This window comes from Danio rerio, chromosome 17, assembly GCF_049306965.1.
Source record: "Danio rerio strain Tuebingen ecotype United States chromosome 17, GRCz12tu, whole genome shotgun sequence".
Lineage (NCBI taxonomy): Eukaryota > Metazoa > Chordata > Actinopteri > Cypriniformes > Danionidae > Danio > Danio rerio.
In genome coordinates, this window is record NC_133192.1 from 19,612,522 (window position 1) to 19,636,197 (window position 23,676).

Consider the following 23,676-nt stretch of genomic DNA (forward strand, 5'->3'; position numbering starts at 1 on the left):
CTGGGGTCATAACCGCCACAGCATCTGCTCAGGATACGGCCTGGTCCAGGATTATGGATTCCTTTAGAAGTGTTCTGTGGTTGGCATCATCTCTTCACATGTCTTAAATCACATCAATGGCACTGAAATTAATGATCAATGGCGCTGCAAAACATAAAACTATTAAGTTGTCCCAAAACATCCTCTAATATTGAGTTTCAGCTTATTTTAAATAAGTAATTTGAACAAACACCAAACGTCTTTTTTGAGAATGGGGGCTATTTCAGAAGCATCATAATTTTTATACCCACAACTTTAGGGTCACTCACTCACTCACTCACTCACTCACTCACTCACTCACTCACTCACTCACTCACTCACTCACTCACTCACTCACTCACTCACAATAAATAACACATATTGATTATCATTTGTTGTCATGGTATAGTTATTATTAGACATTTTTATTGTTCTGCATCATATGAGATGTAATGTGTTGTTAATTTTTTTAATAGAATACATATATGTTAATTATTTTTAACCCTTTCATGCGTGAGTTTTAAATACTACAGCTGATCCGCCTGCTCAAGTTTTTTTGTGACCCCTGCTTAGAATTTATTGCATTCTAAAGTTTCCAAGGTGACGTAACAAGTTTATCATCTGACCCACCAGCCCAATTGATCTATGTATATATCGTGTTTTGTTTCCTTTTGCCACTTTCTGTAAATATTGACAAATGTTTTAATTATATTGTGACATTTCTGATACTTTGATTGTCAAATATGTGATAAAACGTAAATGATATTTGTATCATTTGTTATATGATGGGTAATGGGTGCCGCTGTTGTTGCTATAAGGAATACAGCTGCGATCAGAAGTTAAGAAGTGTTTATATTATTTATTAAATTACGCATTAATTGTATTTTACTAGCATTAACACCTACCTAAACCCAGCCCTCACGGTAATGTAAAAATATTATTTGTTGTACAGTGTCATAAAAAATTATGCTATATTGATGTATCCTCAGCTGTATACCATCTAGACTTCACCCTCTTCTGTAGGGCAGTAAAGTCTAGATGGGATACAGCTGAGGATACTCGCGTCGATATAGCACATTTTTGTGACACTGTACAACAACAAATAATAATAATATATAATAATAATAATAGTAATAATATATAAATATTATGAATACTTATTTAGAAATAATTTTAATAAATTACTTTTTAACTTCTGATCGCACCAATATCTCTTCTAGCAACAACCACTGGAGAGATCCGAGCTGCTGAATTTAAGTCATGTTTATTCATAATTTTCTGCCGAAATACATAGAGGTAAGCAACTATTTATCTGGGAGAGGAATAGAAAAAATATTCTATTAACATAAACAGTGTGTCTCTCACATGAATAAAGCACATAGTCCAGTTATATTGAAATATAGCTTATCTCTGTCTCCATAAACATCCATTTATATTTTACAAATCTTAAATGGTAGGTTTTGCTTGTAGTTATGTGTATTTGAATGGCTGAAACCTAAAATAAGTGTTATTTGTTTAAAGGCACAATTAAATTGTGATTTATGACAAGCTCTGTGCACCTCTTTCTGTTCCTCAGCGCTCGTCCTCAGATTTAAATTTTAGCAGTTGATGACGTGTGCTCTGAATGTTCTAATCACACTAGTGTGATCGTACGGGTGATAGGGTTAATAGCATACATGCATTTTATTGACTTATTTAAAAAATGTAATGCTGTTATTATGACACAATTTGTGTTATTTGGGTGAAGCTCATTCCAATTAATTTTACAATATCATATATATTACTGCTGCTCTTGTTTAAAAAAAAAAAGTCACCCTAAAAACAGTAACAATTTACAAGAATGGTTGATCAAGGATACAATTCCTTAAGAAAATGCATGCTGGAACGTGTTCTTTTCACACTGTAGTTCAGAACAACTGCACAGACAGTCTAAACCCCATGGGCCTGGCCCTATAAATGACTGTCCCTTGCTGAAAAAATACAGAGCATCTATCCGTCCTGCATGAGGGATGACAAGTCACCCTTTTATCCACTTAATCAATGAGCTTGACCTTTGTAGCTTACACCACGCTGAGTGATTAAAACCAAGCCTCGATGTGAATGTGGCGCAGAAGCGGAAACCCGCTGGACAAGATGAAGTGCCGTCTGTTGCAGTTAGGGACCATTTTCATTGAAAATGCATCATAAACAGAAACTTTAGACAACTCTGCTAAGCGATTACCTTTGTTTATCATTTGTATCGTCACATCATTTACAGTTTTTCACTATGTGCAAAGGAGGACAGGCAGTAATAACAGAGGTCAAGTACATGCAGAAATTTGAAAGATGCAGAATCTGCTCCAGTATGAGAGAAAAGGTGTTTGTATATATGAAAATAGTATTTCAGTTTCTGTTGATTTCCATTTTATAATTATATGTTTGAGTACAAATGCTGATATTTATTCTATTAGTACATTTAAAATAAAATGTCATTCAGAGCATAAAATGTTTAAAACCAAATGTTTAAAGTGTTTTCAGATCTTTCAATCTTTCTGTAGTCTTAGAGTTTTGTATTGTTCACCGTTTAAGTCAAAAATGAGGCGCCCTCATTAAACCAATAAAATAAAGCAGGTTAATTTAATGCCAGGGCAACAGAGTAGTGCAGTAGGTAGTGCTGTTGTTTCAGAGAAAGAAGGTCGCTGGTTTGAACCTGGGCTGAATCAGTTGGCGTTTCTGTGTGGAGTTTGCATGTTCTCCCTGCGTTCGTGTGGGTTTCCTCCAGATGCTCCGGTTTCCCCCACAGTCCAAAGACATGCGGTACAGGTGAATTGGGTAGGCTTAATTGTCCGTAGTTTATGTTCCTGAATGAGTGTATGAGGATGTTTCCCAGAGAGGGGTTGCGGCTGGAAGGGCATTCACTGTGTACAAACGTGCTAGATAAGTTGGTGGTTCATTCCGCTGAGGTGACCCCGGATCAAAAAAGGGACTAAGCCGAAAAGAATATCGATGAATGAATTAATTTAATGCCAATCCTTAATTTTATTTTGCATTAAAAACATCCTTATCTTCATCACAAGCTCTGTGAAAATCTAGGTTTTCCGTCATAGGTGTGAAGAACTTTATCAGTGTTTAATCAGTGGGGAACTATCGGTTTTGAGTAAAGTAAAGGCCTCCCTCACTCAGTATTCTATCGTGAAATATCGCATATGAGATAAATGACGTCAGTACCTATTAAACTGGTTAGGATCTATTGCTGAACTGATATCGAATTGTCCACGTCTGCATCATGGTGCATCGAAAAAACTAATAATTTGGACACCCCTAATGTGTATTTGCGGATATTTTTACAAAGTTTTTGTGTAAAAGTGAAACTTTCTTTTAAAACGCAGAGAAAATATTTTGTCTTCGACTACGTCATTGTGTAAATGAGAACATTATGAGTATGTTCAAGTGGTCTCTTCGTTTTTTTTTTTTTTTTTTTTCCCCCATAGCTGCATGTATACAGTTGAAGTCCAAATTATTAGCCCCCTGTATATTTTTCCCCCCAAATTTTGTTTTAACAAAGTTTTTTTCAACACATTTCTAAACCTGATAGTTTTAATAACTCATTTCTATTAACTGATTTATTTTATCTTTGCCGTGATGACTACATAATACTTTACTACATATTTTTCAAGATGGTAGTATTCAGTTTAAAGAGCAATTTAAAGGCTTAACTAGTTTAATTAGGCAAGTCGGTGTATAATGATGGTTTGTTCTGTAGACTATCAAAAAAATAAATAAATAAATAAATAAAAACATTTCTTAAGGGGGCTAAAATTTGTGACATTAAAATGCTTTCATTTTAGCTAAAACAAAATTATATTATAGTAAATTCTGTGAAAAATTAATTGCTCTATTAAACATAATTTGGGAAATATTTGATAAAAAAAAAATTATAATTATGACTTCACTTGTATATACACAGCTAATTATAGTTTAGTTTATATAATGTGGAAATAAATAAGAAAGCAGAAAAAGATATTGCGAGCCGGGAGATTAAAGCTGCAGTCTGATATGTCTTCTCAAGCCTGAATTCACTCATCACTCCTGCTAAACCTTTAGATAATCCTGAAGTGACTTTTCCTGGCCTACGTCCAAAATGCTCTTAAGAAATACGTTATAGGTGGATGAGTGCTGGGCTAGGGGTGTCCTGAGGGTGACAGATTTATAATGGCCATGTTTAAAACCTCAATGTAAATCAATGCAAATGCTTTCAAGCAGCAAGTTTGACATTTATGCAAAACAAAACCAAGCGTGATATGAAGGAAAGGACACGCTGGGAATGGCTAAAATTTTGCAAGGAAATTTAGTATAGATGAAAAAAAAAATCCTGCTTGAATTATTTCATCCATTAAGGCCAAAGTGTACTTAGGTTTTTCATGTGTGTGCTGAGGTATGTATTCAGCGCGTCTCAGATTTCATCAGCACAGTAATGGTTTTCAAACCACATGCGCAATGTTTGCACACCTCATGTGCACTTTGAATAATCAGTCTCCTTTGTCCACTTATAATTTTTTTTAAACCATTTTCCTGATTTCTTTGAAGAAGAAGGGCTTTGTGTTGCGAGACCAAGTGTATTAGTTTCTTTGAGGATTGTGTCTTTTTTCTTGTATGGTGGCCATGAATTGTCAAAACACGCCTCAAAACGTCTTTGTGGATGCGAAAAACATAAATAACCGAACTTTATTTAACTTTTATCTAACCGCACATTATTTATGCTAAGCACTGTATGTAGAGAATTTTGATGTTCAAACTTGTTCATTATTTAAAACGAGCTAAAATAACACAATTCTTGAGATTTCGTTGAGACAACTTAATTGTTTTATGTTCAGCCCACTTAAATTTGGGAAAAAAAAAAAAAAACGAAGTTAACTTAATTCATTTATGTTGTCTTAACACAAAATGATTGTGTGGAACCCAGTATTTTTTCATTGTTGGTGGACATAGAGCTGCATATAACCTACTAAATCTTCATATATATGTATATATGTATTCAATATATATGTATGTATATATATATATATATATATATGTATATATATATATATATATATATATGTATGTGTGTGTATACACACACACACACTCACACACACACACACACACACACACACACGTATATATATATATCTATACAACGTAGTCATAACATTATAAGTTAAACTCAATGGACAGTACCAAATAAAGAATAAAGGTAGTTCAAGATTCAGTGCCAGGTGTAAACAGCTTTTTTCCCTTGTGTGCATTTGCTGAGTGCCTATGTATGGGCACATTATCTATTTTTTAGGAAAAAAAGTAGAAACCTTTGAGCTCTATAACACACACACACACACAAAACATTTTAATGCATTTCGTGTGATGCAGCCCACATGGATGAAGTAAACACTGGTGAGTCTACAGGGACAAGAAAAATATGTTTTTATATTTCACAACAAGAAACCTGTAAGAGAATGTGGAAGAGAGTGTTATCAGGAACACAAAAGCATCTGAACGCACTCGTAGGCTGTTGGGTGTCACAGGGTCACTCTAAACTTGTCTGTTGCCAAATCTGGGTCAAACACTCGAGGTACGGTTTCAGTGCAAATGGCTCTTCCAGTGGAGTTTGTCGAGGATTTGACTTCATCCTGTGCTGTGAAATATCTGGTTTCTCGTGTGAATGGGCGTTTTGAGCTAAACACCATATTGTCTGTTCTTGCCGCGCTACCTTGAGGCCTGTATATGTGTTTCACAGTGTTACATGCTGGCTACATTTACCAAGGAAAGTATTGCTAGGGACAAAATAGAGATGCACTGATATGGAATTTGTGACCTATACGGATGATAACCGATAACTCTTTAGATGTTGAGGCGTATAGCCAATATATTAGCTGATAACTATAAATATAATTTGTTTTCCGGATTATTGCAAAAACAAAAGGCAAACACACAGTGAACAATTCATTATATAAAAAAAATTCAGAGTTTGAACTATTAATCAACTGTTCTTTCCTATAGCCTACTTTCTTTTTTTGTACTGTAATTAGACGAATTACTGGTTTGTAAACATTCAGGATGCATGCACATCGAGGTAATGTGTATGACTCAGCATAGCGTGAACTTACCTGATATAAAATAAGAACTGCAGAGTCAAGTAATTTTGAATTAGGTCCTCACTCTCTTCAGCTCTTCTGATGGATGTTAGCCAAAGATGTCTGCGGTTGGCATTAAAAGCAGTGTGGTGTATAGTAAAGTTGAAGTTTTCTATTGTTGAACTTTCCATTTTGGCATCCTACCGAACAATACGACATGTTTGCTATAGCAACTGGTCTTTGTTTGCAACTGGTATGTGCGGTTGAACCCATGTGACGTCATGTGTGAAGTAGGTTGGTAATTCCCCCATAAGGTCTACTGCCTGACAAAATAAAAATTATGCATAAATAAAGCAACAAAACACTAAGGAAAGTATGTAATAGGTCTGTGCGATTTGGAGAAAATATCTAATTGCAATTTTTATTATTTATTTATTTATTTTTCTTTTTTGACAGATATTATTAATATAATTTGATTTGCTATTTTATTTTGTAGTCAAGTTTAGCTCAATAATTGTATCATAGTTAAAAAAGAAACTAAAAATGTATTGATTTACTTAAACATTTATTCAAATTAGTTTTTTCATTCAGAAATTAAACACTAATTTTTCTCTAGAGCAAACAGTAAGCACAAATAAATTTGAATGATGTAATATTCAACAAGAATCATTTAAATTGGTAAACTGCTTTAAAATTCTGCAACTAACGCATCTATATATAACAATAAAAATTTAATGACAAATAATATTTTTATAGTACATTACATTTCAGTCAGTCACTACAGATGACGCACATAGCAGCATTGCGAGCTGTAAATGCACACAAAAAAAAACATGATGATATCAAAACATTAAACTTAAATTTTTTTGTGACTTTGAAACCAAAATATTCCCATATTACCGATGTGCTGTTTTTCTTTGATATTAATTCGTCTATTAATGCTTCTGAAGCGGCAGACACCATCATCCCACTCGTCCAAGCTTTCCTGTTTTCGTTGGTGTTTCTCATAGTTTGGTTTGACAATTCTGATTGGGCAGAACGAAAGTGTGCACACTCAATTGGTTAGTAAGACTATCACACACAGACGCCATGCACTCATTTGCTCTGGGTGGGGGAAATTAAATAATACATATTTCAAATCGAAGCCTCTTGTGATTAGCTAATCGTAACATTTCAAATCACGATTGTGATTCGATTTCAATTATCGCACAGCCCTAGAAAGTAAAAATGTATTTAAATAGCACCTTTTATAGACAAGAAGTCATAAAGTGTTTTTCAGTAAAATAAATTATTATGATAACAGGTTAAAATCCAAGTACAAACAACACTAAATGTGAAACCAGATCATCATACTGTTAATTAAAAGCTTGTCCAAAAAAGAGTAAGTTAAGTTAACTAAGCGTTAACCAAAATCAGAATGCCAGTACAATAATAATAAGTGGCAGGCAGCAAGCATTTGAAGTGGATCAGCCTGTGTAAGTAAGAAATAATTTATTGGCTTGCAGATATTGGCTCTCTGGTTCGAGTAACAGGTGCTCTGGTTTTCCGTACAGTCCAAAAACATGCACTATAGATGAATTGGACTAACAAAATTGAGTAATAAAAAATAGTGTATTAGTGTGTATAAGAATGTGAGAGTTTATGGATGTTTCCCAGTTCTGGGTTGCAGCTGGAAGGGCATCCACTGCATAAAACATATACTGAAATAGTTGGCGGTTCATTTCGCTGTGGCGACCCCTGATAATCAAGGACTAAACCAATGGAAAATAGACAAATGATTGAATGAATGAATGAACAATATGGCCCCCAATATATCGTGCATCCATACTAAAATAAATTGGTCACATTTTAATTAATGGGGTCCTTATTACAAATATATTTACAATAGCAACAACAATAAATTAGGCATAATTACACACAATTATTCCTAAACCTTCATCATAACCCAAACTATTTAATTAATGTATGTACAGTGTGGTCAAAATGAATTGAACACTTGCCATATTTGAGAAGTTTCAGTTATTTTTCTTGTATTGGTCATGCAAAACACATAAAATGGATGAAATAACTACAAAGTATTTATTATGCTCGATAAACACTCTGCTGGTAGAGATATGTGCTGCTCTAATTGCTGCAAAATGTGAACAACATACCAAGTATTGAAATTAAATAGATAAAAAAAGACTCACTTCTCCTGATATTGGTTATACACTGTAAAAATGCTGGGTTCCACACAATAGATTTGTCTTGGGACAACGTGAAGGAATTAAGTTACATCATTAATTTTTACATATTTAAGTGGATTGAACATAAAACAATTAACTTGTCCCCCTAAAAAATTCCAGAAATGTGTTGTTTCAGCTCATTTTATATAAGTAGTTTAAACCGAGAACATCATTTTTTGAGTGTAGAGCAACTGTCTGCATGTTTCATGAGTATTATGAAATTAAATCATGTTTTAGAAGCAAAGCAGGTAAATATTTTCAGATCTGTCAGGAGTTCTAAAAACTTTGGCCAGTATTTTTTTAGTTAAACATATAGTTACACTAACAAAGAGACTCTATGACTTTCTTTTGTAGTTTTAGTGCTTGCCTGAAGTACATTTTTTAACGATTTAAAAGTTTTCGCAATATGTTGGCTTCGTTGTCTAAATATTAGCATATGATAAAACAGTACTCCTTAAAATGTGATTATTTAACTGACCCCCAAACAGAATGAAGTGTTCTTTTTTCCTTATTTGAACTACTCTAGAATTATGCAAATGTACGAGAATGTCATGTGACTCAACCCACTCAGCACAAAGAGAGCCCCTAATTACATTAGTTTAAATGAAGGCTGCCGAGCGTTTGAGGTGCGCGGCGGTGACAGAGAGCCACAGACAATGTGCGTTAATGTCGTGACACTGTGTCCCGACAGGTTAACGGCACCCATCTGTGGCCAGCGCAGACATATCTAATTTGTCGGCCGAGTTGAAATTTTTTTTTGTCGCTTTACACCCATTTAGCGGCAGTTGCTGTCAGCCCTCTAGAGAGGAAATTCAGAACTTTTCACAGGCTTGTGGTCCTGAAGTGCGGCTTAAAAGCCTGTAATTAAGGACTGCTGTGTGCAAATGACAAACCCCAGTTTTGACATGCAGGCAGAACAAGAAAGGCTCTTTATGACACTCGGGAGACAGGTACTGGTCGAGGATTTTTTTTTTTTTTTTTTTGCAGGGTTGGCCTTAAATGAGTGGCGTTATTATCTCCGGTTATTCCCCCCGGAAAGTACAAACACCATCTCCTCCAGGCCTGTATGGGTATAATTTGAGGATACGATGTCTTGTGTACCAGAAATCTGCTTTTCAGGATATGCTGATGATTGTCAGTTAAAGGCTAATGTGAAGTTTAATGAACTCTGGAAAGGTATACAGTATAGACGAGGGAACTTCTGTTTTGGACCTTATTTGCATTAAATTACATATAATGTGTTTGCGTCTTTTCTGTGGAATATGGCTTGTCAATTCCGTCTATAGTGGAAATATATTGTTGGCTTTCCTTTGTTGTTTTTACATATGCAGCCACTGTAGAATACTGGGGTTTGGTTAAACCACACAGGTAATTCATTTTAATTCATACAGTAATTATTAGGGATGAACCGATACCACTATTTTATAAACCGAAAGCAGTACGAGTATTTTATGTTGAGTACTTGCCGATACCGAGTAGAGATTCCAATATTTCTTAGATCTGCTTTTAATGAAAGTGCAATTCATTTGAAAGGTTTTATTTTTTGCCTGTAGCAAGGATGAAAATCTGAAAATAAACTAAATCTTTAACAGAAGGCTTTTTCAAGCCAAAAATATAAACAAATTGCTGATAACCCTGTAAATCGGTAGATTTTATTAATAATACTAATAATAGTAGTAATTCCTTACATTTATATAGTGTATTTTTAGACTCTCAAGGCAATTTACACATTGGAGGAAATCTCCTCATCCACCACCATTGTGTAGCATCCACCTGGAGGATGCAACGGCAGCCATATTGTGCCAGACCACACCACACACCAGCTCATTGGTGGAGAGGAGACGAAGCCAATTATAAAATGGGGTTGGTTAGGAGGCCATGATAGACAGAGGCCAGTGGGCAAATTTGGCCAGGATGCCGGGGTTGAACCCCTTTCGAAAGACATCCTGGGGTTTTCCACAACCACAGAGAGTCAGGACCTCTCATCGGAAAGATGGAAGAGTCTCTTACTATACTAGGGCATCAGGACCCACACAGACCACAGGTTGAGTGCCCCCTGCTGGCCTCACTAACACCACCTCCTGCAGTAACTTAGCTTTCCTGTGTGTTCTCCCATCCAAGTACTGACCAGGCGCAGCCCTGCTTGGCTTCAGTCGGCGACCATGTGAGAGTTATCAGAGAGCTAGCTGTCGGCAAGCTTATTACCGATTAAGCATGGACATTTAAAGGAAAAGTTTTCCTTGTGCTGTACATATTGCATATTGGATTTATTCTTCAGTAGCCTTTAGATTCGTTAATTATGTATTTTATAAATGGATTGTTTGTAATGACTAAGCTTTTAATATTAAATACATTCATTTCTACATTGAGACATTGAAGTCAGGTAGGACAATTAATCACATCCACATAGTGAAAAACCGTTGAGTGGTGTGGTGTATGGTATCGGCATTTCATGTATGATACAAGTACGAGTATTTTAAGTTATCGGTATTGGTGCATCTCTAGTAATTATATATTGTTTTTATTATAATTATTATTATAGTTTATTATATCTTATATATTTATTAACTATTATTTAGCAGAAACTAGCTAAGTGTTCTTGATAAAATGCCTTGTTTTTCAATTATTTGTATTATTATTTTTTATTTTAATTTATTTAAATTATTTTTAACTGTTTGTGCATTCAAAATGATCGTTTGAACAAATACTTGATTCATTCATTCATTCGTTCATTTATTCATTTTCTTTTGGCGTAGCCTTTTATTTATTAGGGCTCGCCACAGTGGATTGAACTAAGCCCTTAAAGCTGCAACTCAGTACTGGGAAACACCCATATTCACACATACACTACGGCCAATTAGGTTCATCCAATTCAACTATACCACATGTCTTTGGACTGTGGGGGAAACTGGAGCACCTGGGACTCGAACCAGTGACCTTCTTGCTGTGAGGCAACGGTGCTAACCACTTAGCCACCATGTCAACTTGTTGTTATTATTATTATTATTATTATTATTATTATTATTATCATCATCATCATCATCATCATTATTATTATTTATATATTTATTAAATATTTGTTAACCTATATAGTAGAAGCTAAGCATTTCTAAAAAAAAATCTCTTGTTTTTAAATTATTTGTATTTTTATATACACTGTAAAAAATTTCCAGGTTTTCACAACAAGTTACTGTAATTTTTCACAGTAAATTACAATAGTATCCCTTCACAGTATTTAACTGAAAAATTCACAGTAATATGTTGTATTCATAATTTTATTGTGAAATTACGGCAGGTAGCATGATTACAGCAAATTACTGTGAAAAGGGCTATATCTTTTGCACGTTAGTTATAGAAATTCAAACCTTTTTTTAACTCAACGTACAAATTAATACAAATGAACTTTTAACAGATAATAACAGAATGTTATAGCCCCCAAAACGATTTGGTTACCAACATCTTTTTGGTTGTACTGCACCATTATTTAATTTTATACAGTTAACATAGAATAGGCAATAATATTTAATGAACAACTGTGTGCTTAGCCAAAACATAATAAACTTGAATAAAAAGTAATTAATTAATGAAACCAAAGACTGTTAAACAGCCAACAATTATTTCAATGTCAGGGTAAATGTCTGCTTTAGACGGTTTCATGAGTATTGGGCACCTGTCATCGCCTGGAGGTCACTAATCTCAGAATTAAATATATATATATATATATATATATATATATATATATATATATATATATATATATATATATATATATATATATATATATATATATATATATATATAAATTATTATTTTTTTATCTATATAAATAAACCACAGATTAGAGTTTTAAACAACTACATTCTAGCATGAAAAACAGTTAAAACTTCATTTTCGGACGCATATAGAGCCATCGAAGACGGGGCAATTGTCCCAATGTCTAGCCTGACGACAGGCGCCTCTCGGCGGATACATGAGTAATGAGCGCCGTTACCGCCTGGAGGTCATAGATCTCCGCTACCGGCAAAACACACTTAAAATTACACACCATCTTTACTAACAATCCACAGATTTGAGTTTTGAAGAACTATATTCTCGCATGAAAAAGTGTTAAAACTTTATTTCATTACATATTACAAGCAATATTTATAATATTATGTGCCTTCTTATCCACCATTACAGCTTGATGCAGCTTGGTGCGAAATGAATCCTGGGAGGAAAAAATAATAATTCTCAATACACTCCAAACGAACTTTATTCTTATTGTTGAAGTCAGAGATATGTAATATTTTGAATGGCGAAGAAAATAATTAACTTTATATTTCAATCAATATATTACTTTTGCACTGCTTCGGTTCAGGACTCGTGTGACATTGAATCAGATTCAGATATTTTATCAGACGTGTTCAGGAGCTCATCGTCATCAACAAGCAATTCGTGTACAAGCAGTACACGAACCTAGCAATATGATGAAATATTAATGAATTATATGTTTGCGTCTTACAATATTATATAAAACGGAATCGTTTTCAGGCGAATTCGACTCTTTACTGTTCACTTAAAGGAGCCGAATTCGACTCTTTACTGTTCACTTAAAGGAGCCGATTCATTGAACAGAACTGACTCGACACGAACGCTAACAAGCGCCATCACGACAGACAACGCCTGCGTCGTCTCTTCACCCAACGGATTCATCCTCGGTAAGTGTTAAAATATGACTTTTGTCCGTTAAATGATTGTTGTATGTGTATTTCTGTACAGTGCATGTCATTTAACAGGAATTTACCGAGTACTTTAGTTGTACTCGCATGTACAGGGTTTAAGCGCGCCTTTTTTAAAAAACAACGCCAGATGGTGATTGTAGTGTTTTCTGAGGTATTAGCATAACGTTAACGTTAGTTCCTGAAAAAAGAAAGGGAATTTTCTTTAATTAACCTCTTGTTAACTGCATTTTCTGTTTCAGTACAAGACTGAAGTAAAGGTGAAATGACTAAAGTTAAGGTAAGCTCTGACCTTCACTTAAGTTAACGTTACGGTTACGTTAGTCACCATCATGTACGTTAATTTTGTTCACTGTAACGTTAACGTTAAGTTAGTTAAATAAACTAAACTCATTATGAAACAAGTCTTAACTGTTTTATTTAATGAGGCTTATAATACAATTCAGTTGTATTCTTTTAAACTAACAGTAACTGTTACATATTGTATATTTCTCACTGGTGTTAATGCAGTGCTAATATTTACTAATGAGAACTAATTGTATATTGTCACTAACTGTAACGTTAGATTTAATTTTTTGGTGTTCAGGTGTACCTGATAATAGCTGAAGTGTGAGGTGAGTAAATTCTGAGCACACAAATATAACCTAAATTCATTATCACAATCTAAACCTATATATATATATATATATATATATATATATATATATATATATATATATATATATATATATATATATATATATATATATGAGTATGTGTGTGTGTGTGTGTGTGTGTGTGTGTGCGCGTGTTAGGTTGAGTCTTATTCTACTCTTATTATATTCATATTTTTTTGCAGCCACAGCCATTGATGTTGAAACACTGATGCAACCAATCAACAATCGCTTGATTATTAAAGGTAATGTTGATGCCTTCATCATTTTTATTAGATTTTTAAATGTCAGGTTTTTCACAGATTTGTTGTGAGCAGTTTCTTGTACAAACTCTTTTTCTTCTTCCAGAAGTTCCACCAGTACCTCCAGTAGTAGTAAATATTAGACAAAGATTTTTTTAAACTATAGTTTTTATTTTTATTAGCAATTTTACTGGGCATGTGTGTTTGTTTGCTTGATTTTTAATAGGCAGAGCATGGAATGTCAACTTTGTTTCTACAAACAAATTTAATTATTCACAAACACCTCTAATTTAGTCCTTCTTTCCCCCTTTTAGTCTTATTCCTTGGAGGGTCGAGTGGTCATGGGACCTCACCTGGGTTTCACAACTGACTTTGGATCTGGTCTGAAACTGAAGTATGCTGAAGATGCCTTTTGCACTCTGGAATGTAAGGTAATGTCAACAATAAATATTGTAACTGAGGGCTTGTTTTGGGGGGTTAAACAAGGAATGTATAGGAGCACAAGTCATGACTCCCCTTGTCCCCTTGTAATAAAGGGCCGTGTTGCAGACACAATTTGTTTGTCTGTGCTGGAGACCAGAGGGGAAGCTGTCTTTAAAAGGATGGGACTCTTATACCATATGTGAAGTTACCTATTCAGGTGAGTGGATTACATGCAAGTCATTGCAAATGCATAAATAGTGGGAAATTTTTACTGGGCAGCACAAATTAAGTGAAACTTAAAAAAGGTTGAAAAATATTTGGAATATTTGCAAAAAACTTGATTGAAATGAATACAACACAAGTGCTGTATCACTTCAATCAAGTTTTTTTTGCAAAATTTTCCTAATATTTAAATATTTAAATCATGAAAAATTAGCTTGATGCAAGAAACATCCTGCTAGTATTCAAGAGCAAGTGCTGTGATGCATGTGTTAACTTTGCAATAAGTGTGAACCCAGCATTAGATTATAGTCTGTAAACAGAAGATGTAAATTAAATCAACTGTTTTAAAATGCTCTGCCTAGGTCATTCAAATCACTATTTGTTGTTAGACTGTTCTTGATTGTGTGTTTGTGACGGAAATGTTTTTTAGATGTTTTTGTTTAAATGATTGCAGTTTGACTGAGCTACAGTATTGTCAGCATGTTCAAACTGAGCTAACAGTAATTTTGCTCTGTAGTGCAGCAGTAGTGTCCCAGTAGTGTTGTATGAAGCTAACTGTTTGTCTGCCCTTTTGCTTATAGGTGCTTTTTGGGCACCAGTTTGGAGATGGAAGACAGACGAAGTCAAAGAAGCAGAGAAGACACATCAACCAGCAAGTGTGTAAAATTATCAGGAAAATGATTGACCTTGAATAGACGACTGCCTAATTTAGCAAGAAGTTTTGTCTCTCTCTCTCATGTATATATATATATATATATATATATATAATGAGAGAGAGAGAGAGAGAGAGAGCGCACTCTGAAGCACTGCTTTTTATATGTATGCTACATATGATGTCAGATTTTTTTTATTAATATGTTCTTATAGTATTTTTTGAGGCTTCACCTTCACCTTTTGAAAGTTTTCTGAAATGTTTACACAGATGTCATTAAGCTGTTAAATAAATCTGTAAAAATGTATGTGTGTTTGTTTTTTTAATTTTAGAGTCTTTTCAGATCACCCAAAAATGAAGATTCTGTCGTCATTTACACATCCTCAGGTTGTTTGGACACAAAGGGGAATATTTGATATTTTTATTCCTGTGTTTAACAAAAAAATCTTTTTTAACAGAGCTGGAACAACCTTAGGGTGAGTAAATCAAGATAGAATTTTCATTTTTGTGTGACCTAAAATTGCTTTGAAATTTTACAGCACCAAACTGTTAAATTACAGTAATCCGGGATATAACTGTAACTTTACAGTTAAATCAGGTATTTAAACCGCAACCTACTGCTAAATCACAGTAATCGTTTTGCAAATTCACAGTAAAATATAGTTAATTCTACAAGATAATACTGTGAAATCACAGTAACGGACTTAATTATCTACTGTAAAGTTACAATATATGGTTGTAATTTCACAATAATTTAATGTGACAAAACCACAGTAAATTACTGTGAACTACCTCACAATAATTTACTGTGAATTTACATACAGTAATTTACTGTGAAAGTAATGCAATTATTAGCCAGTAATTTACTGTGAATTTAAGGTCAAATTTTTTACAGTGTATATTTTTATTTAAATTGTTTTATACAATTTTTTATACCATTTCTGCATTCAAATTGATTGTTTAAATAAATACATTGGTTGAGAATTATTTGAATGAATACATTAGAAAATGCTGTTAGAGACCAGCAAGATTTGAGTTTGTTTGTTTGTATTGTAACTACTTTTTAATTCAGTAAAGATTAATTAAATTGACCAAACAAGACAGGCATTTTTTTTTACAGAATAAGTAAATTTTTGTCTAATGCTGTTCCCCCACACAATTATTAAATACCACAACATTTTCAGCTTTGAGTGATAATAACAATAATAACAACAAATAAATAATAATAATAATTTCTGATTAGCCTTTTTCCTTTAGAGAATCCTAAAACTAATATTAGTTTCCAAGAAAACATTAAACAGTACAATTTTACCCTCAAGATTGACTAATAATAATAATAATAACAATAATAATAATAATAATGTTAATGATTTAAAATAGCATTTTTAATTCAGAGTAAATTACATTTTATTTACAATTAAAATAATATTTAACATTATTGCTATTTTTCTTGATCAAATCAATACATACTTTATAAGCAAACATACTTTTGAACTTAAGAAATGGTATATTCTGCACATATTCACAGAATAATTTTCATCTGGATTCTGTTTTGAATTCAGAAGCATTTAGAAAAGTTAATTGGCAAAAGAAATAAAGCACATCTATCAGCATTTAATTTTTTTGCTGAATAAGAATCCGAAACTTACACACTTTACCTACAAAATAATTGAATAGTTTATTGCTTGGCAAGAGCCCACATCAGCGTAGCTTCTCTAACTCTGCATCACATCAATACTCGCAGCTCTTTGACGCCTCTTCAAACCCTCGGGCTAATTATTGTGATCCGATCCTCAAAAAGTTAGCCTTTTTATTCCATTAATTTTAAAACAGACAACACAGTTGGACAAACAGTCTGCAGCTCTCCTCACACCTCATAGCTTACGCCTGTGACCACAAGAAGAAACTTGTTAGCAGAACATTTCTTCTGGCCAAGAGCCAAGGACTCAAGGGGAGAGAAGATTGTAGCCTGAGTGAAGACAGAGCGAAAAAAACACTAGTGCTAATCCACTTATTAAAAGCATCAACTGCTCGCATGCAACCCGGAGTCTGATATTAATACCTAATCAGGAGTTAATTAAAGGAGAGTTAGTTAAGGAATAATCATCTCAGATCATACTGTTATACGGTGGAGAATGAGGGCCTTCTTAGGGGACTTTGACACATTTTGTGCCTCTGCTGGATCTACGGTTGAAGGTCGTACTGAGTTACAGATGGAGCCGCTAAATCGTTCTAGAGTAGCAGGAGAAGTTAAAATGCCCGGAAAGTGTGTTCAGTGTCTCTCTGTGTGAAAATTGAACTTTGAAAACCTGGCAGACAAGTCTTAGCAATTTGAAAAAAAAAAAAAAAAGCAATCTTTGCTTGGGGCGAATGCAAATTTGAACACAAATTTTGTAACTATGAAAAGGATTATCAGGATAGATAATCAAAAGAGTGCATCAGGTGAACGCTTAGAAAAGAACACGAGTTGGTTTCCACAGTTGTTTTCATGTTTGTCATAGCTTATGCAATTCAGGAGCTGTTTATTAAGAAGTTTACATGTTTTTTTGTTTTTGTGGACAATAGACTTTTCAGAGTTTTATTATTGTAGTTCTTTCTTTCTTTCTTTCTGAAGAAATTAAATATTCTTTAATTCATGCAATCGTTTGTTCGTTAATTCCAGTATTTAGAATCTTATTCTTATTATGGTACATGTAATAAATTGTGTTTTGATTTTTATGTATTGATTTATGTGTTACAATACAGTACAATACAACAATATTTAAAAAGCACATTTAAAAACAACCAAAGTTGGTCAAAGTGCTATACATAGGAGTAATAAAGACAGAAAGCAGAATATAAAAGAAGCATTTAACAAATAAAAGCAATAAAACAGTAATCAAGGAGTATTGAAAGCAAGAGAAAATAGATTGGTTTTTAAAACTGACCTAAACACAGAAATGAATGGGAAAAGTCTAATGTGAACTGGTAGAGTATTCCAGAGTTTAGGACCAGCAACTGCAAATCAATGTGTTGATTGATTTGTTGACTTTAATACTTTCAGATTTATATTTGTCCTGATACATGATTAATTTAATTTAATTAATTTAATTTTACTTTATTTTATTTTAATTTAATTCATTTAAATGATGATAATAATAACAATATAGTTGTATTCTAACAATAATAACAATAATAATAATAATAATACACTTTAATTTTGTATAGATTCTTTAAAAGTAGCAAGGCACTTTACATACATTTAAAATGTGCTGCAGTAAAAGAAATATACAAGGATAAATGCAAAAAAAAAGCAATAATAAAAATAATTAAAAACACAATAAATAATATGATTAATAATAGATCTAAAAATCAAACAAAAGCTATCCTAAAAATTAAGTTTTTTTATGTGATTATTTAAAAATATTCAGGCATTCTGTATGGTGAATATCAGAGCGTGAAGAGTTCCACAATTTAGGTGCCAATGAAGAGAATGTCTGGTCACTCATTTAATTTAATTTAATTTAATTTAATTTAATTTTATTTTATTTTATTTTATTTTATTTTATTTTATTTTATTTTATTTTATTTTATTTTATTTTATTTTATTTCAACAAATGATGTTTGAATATTTTGGAGTGATTGTCTAAAAGGACAGTCCGCCTGTTTAAAAGAGGCTGCTACTGCAGAGTCTGATTTTACAACAGTATTTAATCCAATCTCCGTGGAGTCTTTCCAGTAAAGTTTAAGCATGTGTGAGACGCTGGTGGAACTGAGAAGGATGGCTAACAGCCGGCCCTTTCCTCCCCCTTGTGGTCTAACACTCTTTCATGACAGCTCGTGTGTCCAGTCCCTATCCAAGCTTCTAATAGGAATGTAATGAAGTGAAAACCGTAGGTAATGTGCTTCTGCTGCTTAATAATATTCTCAAAGTGATGCATTAATGACTTTTTGGCTGGTACAACACATTAAGAGTGATAAATGCAATAACAAAAATAACAACAAAATACAAGGGCAGCCACAATTTTTTTTGCTTCGGTGTGTATTACTCAAAGCAAGTGTTATTATTGATCGGTTTCTACAAACAGCCATACATTCTAAACAGTACTACAAATATGTATTGATAAGCAGCTATTGCTTAGGAATGAAAGATTATCAAATGCATGGTGATAAAATAGTGGAACATGTTGTCACAATGGAAATCTGTCATTAAAGGAATAGTTCACACAAAAATGGAAAGTTCTGTTAATTAAGTTGTGACTTTTTTTCTTCAGTAGAACACTTGAATATAGGATATATATATATATATATATATATATATATATATATATATATATATATATATATATATATATATATAATCTTTGGTGATTAATAAAGTAGGTATCTACAATTTGAAAGTAAAAAAAAAAAAAATCATATACAGGGTTAACAGAATTAATTTGTGTGGCTCCTGATGAGACATTGAGGAGTGAAACGATCAATCTCTGCAATAAATTGAACATTATTTACACCTTATTACACTTAATCCATTATGCAACAGGGAAGCTTGTGCTCCAGAATGTTTTGAATGCACTCAGGACCACTTGCCAAGGCTGTGGATTAAAGGTAATAATGTTGTAAATAACATTTAGCTTCTTGTACAGATTGATCATTTCACTTTTCAAGACCATAATGCATAGCTAGGATCCTTAGGTGTTATTTTTCTCTATACATTTCTTTTCTTTTTTTTTTTTTCTTTAAAACACTTTGTAAAAAATATAGCGTAAAGCATTTTCACACTTTGAATGATGTATGATGTGACAACATTTTGCATATTGGGTCCAAGTCAGTGGTAAACAAAACTGCCACTATTTTAAGATGGCAGCATATGCGTTTCGTGTTTCACATTGTTTTTGTCTCTCTGTTTTTTTTTTTTTGAGTAATAGATTGGTTATTACCATTCATTAATATATTTTGTGAGTAAACGATAATTACATTTTTGTATAAATTATACTGTTTCAATGGGCGACATGATGGCTCAGTGGATTAACCGACTTCACTCTTTACTGCGCTTTAATTCGTCATGGTTTTTATTCGTAAAGGCTTCTCAACACCATGTTTCTGCACGGAACAGAACTGTTGCAACTAAACAAAGTTATGCCAACTGTGCGCTATTTTAAAGTTTCAAGCTTGTGCACTGAGACTAATATGCACACACACTGGATTAACTATGGTTGAGGCTATTAACTAAGGACCGTTCACATGATGTATCTTTTGTGTGCGCAAATTCGTAATTCTTTTTCTTGTGCGCATATTGGAAGTGACATGCACTTGGTCAAAGTCCCTTTAAGGCAAGTCATTTCACTCAACGGCTATTTTTGAAACGCCTTTCGGGCAGTATGCTCAGGCATTCTGTGTGAATGGAAAAACATCAAATTCTCCAAAATTGCTTGCCAAGCTTATGATTAAATTTTATATTAGGAATCACCAATAAAAAATTAAACAACAGCTGTTCCTTTAGATTAATTTCTAAACGTCCAAATCACAAAATCTGCAGAAACTTACGCCTGGTCTTAACCCCACCTTCCAAGTATTGTCAGTCTATAGCGATCGAGGATTGGCTCCTTTAATTAATGGTGAGCTTTTTTTAACCATATAGCAATTGATGATCGGCTTCTCTACTAGTAGGCGGGGCTTTATTCACCATATTGCCAGTTACACTTTTCCCCATTCAAAAGATACGAGTGACTTGTCATGTGTAATCTATAATCTATAATGATACAGTGTGCATGCTGTACAACACACTTACGCTTTCCAGGCGCACCCAGATGAAAGTCACGAGAGTTAAGTGACACGAACTGACCTTTCTGCTTCATACTTTGTATGGAATAAACACATTTCTACTCAAAAGAGAGAGAAAACAAATTGTTGAAAATCCCAACTTGTTTGAAAATAGTCAAAAGTGTCTTTCAGACAGAGCTTCAGCAGCCTTTAATTACATTTGTTCTCTTTAAAGGGAAATACTTCGCTAATATGATGCTTAGATTTTACATTAGAATACTATTTTTTATTTATTCTTATTTTTTAAAATGTATTTATTTATTGTTTATTTTCTGTGTAAAATTATTACTTCTGTTTAAATGTCAAAAACTTCTTATTTTTAAGTCCAAGGAGAAATTGACTTGTTTTTTTATGATTATTTTGTACTGTATTATTTAGTTATTGAGCAGCAATAAATCACACTTTAATATATAAAAAGTTTTCATGAGATTTTCTAAAATATTAGTGTTTTAAAACTAATGAATGCACATTAATCGTAACAACTGTGAAACTGGGATTATTCCTCAGCTTATAATTGTAAAAGGAAAATCTATAATCGTTGCATCCCTACTCGGTGGTTAGCACTGTCACCTCATATATCACTGATAGTGTGTCAAACCCTTTAGTTACACTTCTTGAGACAATCGTACTGTATGTGACAACTAACTCTGGCTCACACTGTGAATTAAGTAAACTTATTAATATTTTAATGTTAATAATGTTTTACTAATTGAAGTGGATTGAATATATAACAATTCAGTTTACGCAACAAAACTCAATAATTGTGTTGATTTAGCTCATTTTAAGCTCATCAAGTAGTTTGAACAAACAGCACATGTCATTTTTTTTGAGTGCACCCTTTGTTATTTATAAATAATAATACTATAAAATAGTTTGTGTGTGTGTGTTCATGTGTGAGAGAGATTCATTTCAGGCAAGAGGGCTGGATGCACGGGTCAGCAAACCTCAGCTGTGGAGAAATGAGTGGGTTTAAGCTGGTAAGTAAACAGATGTAAATTCTAAGATGGCAGCAGTTGGCAGGCGTCCAGAGGGGCATTTACCCTCCCTTCAGCGGCCCCTCTTGCCATTTCCCCCTTTCTAAAGGTTGAGATTAATTTGCCAGTTATGCTTCACCCTCATTTCCTCAAACTCCCTTGCATTGTGTGCATACTTTTTTTATTTTACTCTTAAACGCCTTTACATTTGCTGCTGTAAAGCTAAAAGTTAACAGAATATAGTACTTATGGTAGAGCTGTGCATGCATGCTAGCTGGCCAAATGCGTGAATGATGAAAAAACAAACACAGACTGAATTTATTAAACATGATTACGAAGATCAATTTCCTGACACATTAGTGGGAAAATATACAGTAGTTCATTCTTCCAAGGTTATGCGTTTTGTGGTGAAAAGGGATGTGAGATTAATCTTCTCAGCTTTTCATCAGCTGCAGATATCAGCGATTTGCAGTCATTAAGCAGTGGACATGGATTAGCAGAGCTATGCCGCTGTAGAGACCGGCAAGAGAAGACTAGGAGAACTGCACTGGGACTTAGTACAAGGCTAATTAGATCTGTCTATCTCCACACATCCATCTTCTCCTGCTGGAATCGCTCTGGCCTAATTCTAAATAAATTGCTCTTTATTATTCTATCATTCAGGTTATTGCATGTGATATACTGTAATGATCCACTCTTGGCTAGTGTTAATTGATTTTTGCTTTTTGTCGTTCATTCTTTTTTGCTTTGAGAGCAGATCAGGCCTATTTTTTCACTCCATCCATCCATTCATCCATCTATGCATTCATCTGTCCATTATAGTTCTGTCACTTTTATTTAAACACTTTATCTAAAGCTTCATTTTAATTGACGCTTTAATATTTTAGAAATCCATCCATCCATTGTTTGTCTCTCTATCACGTTTATCTAACATTCACATTATCTATTCTGTACGTTTATCTTTCCATCTATCCATCCATCCATCCATACGTTTGTCCATCCATCCATTTACGTTTATCCGACCATCCATCCATCCGTCCCTACATTTACATTTATCCGTCAACCCATCTATCTGTCAATTTCCATCTGTCCATCCATCCATCCATCCATCCATCCATCCATTTACGTTAATTTGTCCATCCATCCATCCATCCATCCATCCATCCTTCTTTCTATCCATTTATTTATGTAATCTGTCCATCTATCCATACATCAAGTCATCAATCCATTTATATTTATCTGCCCATTCATCCATCCATTTACATTCATCTGTCCATCCATCCATCCATTTACGTTTATCTGTCCATCCATCTATCTTATACGTTCATCCATCCATTAATCCATTCATCCATCCTTCCATCATTTTAGGTTCATCCGTCTATCTATCCCTCCATCAATTGATGTTCATCCATCCATCCATCCATCCATTTACGTTTATTTATCCATCCATCCATCCATCCATCCATCCATTTATGTTCATCCGTCCATCTGTCCATCCATCCATTTACGTTCATCCGTCCATCCATCCATTTACATTTACCTATCCATCCATCCCTCCATCCATCCATCCATCCATCCATCCATCCATCCATTCACATATATCCGTCCATTCATCCATTCATGTTTTCTGTCCATCCATCTTTCCATTTATGTCCATC

General features: G+C 33.6%; 1 long non-coding RNA gene across 1 annotated transcript; it reads left to right on the plus strand.

Annotated features, from left to right (window-relative positions):
* The first annotated feature begins 12,982 nt into the window (after window positions 1–12,982).
* Window positions 12,983–16,335, plus strand: LOC137488089 (uncharacterized). Its single transcript, XR_011006988.2, has 7 exons — window positions 12,983–13,029; window positions 13,293–13,330; window positions 13,637–13,664; window positions 13,889–13,948; window positions 14,260–14,376; window positions 14,482–14,585; window positions 15,172–16,335. It is a non-coding gene; the product is annotated as an uncharacterized lncRNA (long non-coding RNA).
* Window positions 16,336–23,676: the final 7,341 nt, after the last annotated feature.